The sequence below is a fragment of the Trachymyrmex cornetzi genome, unplaced genomic scaffold, assembly GCF_001594075.2.
Source record: "Trachymyrmex cornetzi isolate Tcor2-1 unplaced genomic scaffold, Tcor1.1 scaffold1169, whole genome shotgun sequence".
NCBI lineage: Eukaryota > Metazoa > Arthropoda > Insecta > Hymenoptera > Formicidae > Trachymyrmex > Trachymyrmex cornetzi.
The window spans coordinates 8,794-11,566 of NW_017295729.1; positions in this window are offsets into that span (position 1 = coordinate 8,794).

Sequence of the window (2,773 nt, forward strand, 5' to 3'; positions counted from 1 at the left end):
TCTCCCCACCTGAATTTCTCGGAATCTAAGCCAGATAGAGAAAAATGGTCCAGACAAAAGTAGAAGGGGACAGAGGGGGTCACCTAATGGTACCAAGGACCTTGACCTTGAACTCGATTTTCAAAGTTATTTCAAGATCAAAGTGATTTTTTAAAATGGGAACACCTATTTTTGACCCCGGATTTGAAAAGAGCGGGAAATTTTACGTTCAAAATGATATGTTTATCACGGTCATGACAAGGTCGAACGAAGCTAAATTTGCGAATTTAAACTCCCCACTTACATTTTCCGGAACCTAAGCCAAATACGTAAAATTGGTTCAGACAAATGTTAAAGGGGGCCGAGGGGGTCACCTATCTGTACTCTGATCTTGACCTTGAACTCGATTTTCAAGGTTATTTCAAGGTCATAGTGATTTTTCGAAATGGGAATCACTACTTTCGAGGGTTTCTTTAACTGTATTAACCTTACTTTTAGCGCTACCCAGAAACAACGATGTGGACGTAGTAAGTACTGTTTCCTTTGGGGTGCTGGATTAAAGTGAGTCCCCTCGCCTCTCACTATTCGGAGTGCTGGATTAAAGTGAGTCCCTTCGCCTCTCACTATTCGGAATGCTGGATTAAAGTGAGTCTCCTCGCCTCTCACTATTTTAAAAATTATTAATTTAACTTCGAAGCAAATGTTCGAAGTTGCCTTCATTTGCTTGAAAGCATAAAATCAAACGCCTTTGGAAATGGCGTACGGTGTTAAGCAAAGTTTGCATTGGAATTGCAGTGCATGCTCGACGAATGCGATCTTCAAAGTTTGATCTTGTTGTGGGCTGTTGTTCGAAAACAACATTTTTCAAATAGCCCCATAAAAAAAAATCTGGGGATGTGAGATCGGATGAACAAGCAGGTCAATTAACCGGACCGCCTCGTCCAATCCATCTCCCATAGTAATTTTCATTCAAGAAAGCTTGTACGATTCGTGCAAAATGTGGTGGTGCACCATCCTGCTGGAACTACATTCTTCGTCGCGTTTCTAAATCGACGTCTTCCATCAATTCAGGTAACTGATCTCTAATTAAATGTAAATAGGTATGCCTATTAACATTTTCCTCAAAAAAATAAGGACCAATTAAATATCCGTTGACGATGCCACACCATACCATGAGGCTCCAACGTCTTTGATGATTCACAATTCTGTGCCAATGAGGATTCTCATCCGACCAATAATGGCAATTATGCCTATTGAGTTCTCCGTCACTTTGAAATTTAGCTTCATCAGAAAAAAGCACAAAGTTGAAAAAATCAGGATCATTCTCTATCATCTGCAAAGCCCATTGGCAAAACACAATTCGCTGTTGAAAATGATGAAACTGTAACTCTTGAACTAAAGTTAAATGATAAGCATGATATTTATGGACTTTAAGAATTCTCAAAAAGGTTCTTCTAGGTATACCTATTTCTCTTTCAACTCGGCGACTGCTGATATGAGGATCAAGGTGAACGATTGCAAGAACAGTCAGAACACGAGCATCATTTTCGTCGTATTCGTGGCGCCTGCGAAGGCGAACCATATGTCCACCACGAGCTCTTTCAGTTAATGTACTTATTGTCCTATGATCTAGGTGTCGTCTATCTGGAAAGCGTTCAGCGTAAAGTTTTGCTGCAGCACGATAATTATTATGACTTTCGCCTAAAATCATTATCATATCAACAATGTCATTGGGCTGATAGCCAGCCATTTTTAGAGCTGTTAGTCACCTTTAAAAAATGTAGATGACAAAATGATAATCAAAACCTTAAAGTCTGATGAAAAAGAAAAAAAATTGAAAAATATCTGAAACTGTATTAATTCACTTTTTTTGTTAAAAATATTTTGTTCGTCACCTTTACGAAATTTAGATTACGAAATGATAATCAAAATCTTAAAGACTTATAAAAAAGAGAAAAATGGAAAAATGACTTAAACTGTATTATTAATTTACTTTCTTTGATTTTCCAAAATCTAAATCCATAAAAAAATCAAATTAATCTAAAAATTGAATTAAATATTTATGAGACTGTTTTAGAGCTGTTCTTCACCTTAACAAAATGTAGATAATGCAATGTTAATCGAAATCTTACAAACTTATAAAAAAAGAGAAGAATCGAAGAATTATTGAATCGTACTTTATAACTATGAAAAATCAAATTAATGTAGCAACTAAACAAAGTATGTATTTATGAGATATTCAAAATATTCATGAGACATGTACGTACTAAGGATTTTTAATATTCATTGTTTTTTTTCGCAATCATTATGGAGTCGCCGTCTTTACTTGGATATGGGTTATGGGTTGGGTTATGATTATTGATCCGATTATCGTTATGGGCTCGTTTTGGATTATGGGTTGTGTTGGGTTATGGTTTAAGTTATTGGTTAGTACGATACTTACGCATGCGCAGTAATAAAGTACGATACTTATGCATGCGCAGTAGTGAAGTACGATACTTAGGTTCCGGTATATTCAATTGGGAAATCAAAATTCGCAAACTTGACCTTCATTCGACCTTACCATGACCTTGATAAACATATCATTTTGAACGTAAAATTTCCCGCTCTTTTCAAATCCGGGCTCAAAAATAGGTGTTCCCATTTAAAAAAATCACTTTGATCTTGAAATAACCTTGAAAATCGAGTTCAAGATCAAGGTCCTTGGTACCATTAGGTGACCCCCTCTGTCCCCTCCTACTTTTGTCTGGACCATTTTTCTCTATATGGCTTAGATTCCGAGAAATTCAGGTGG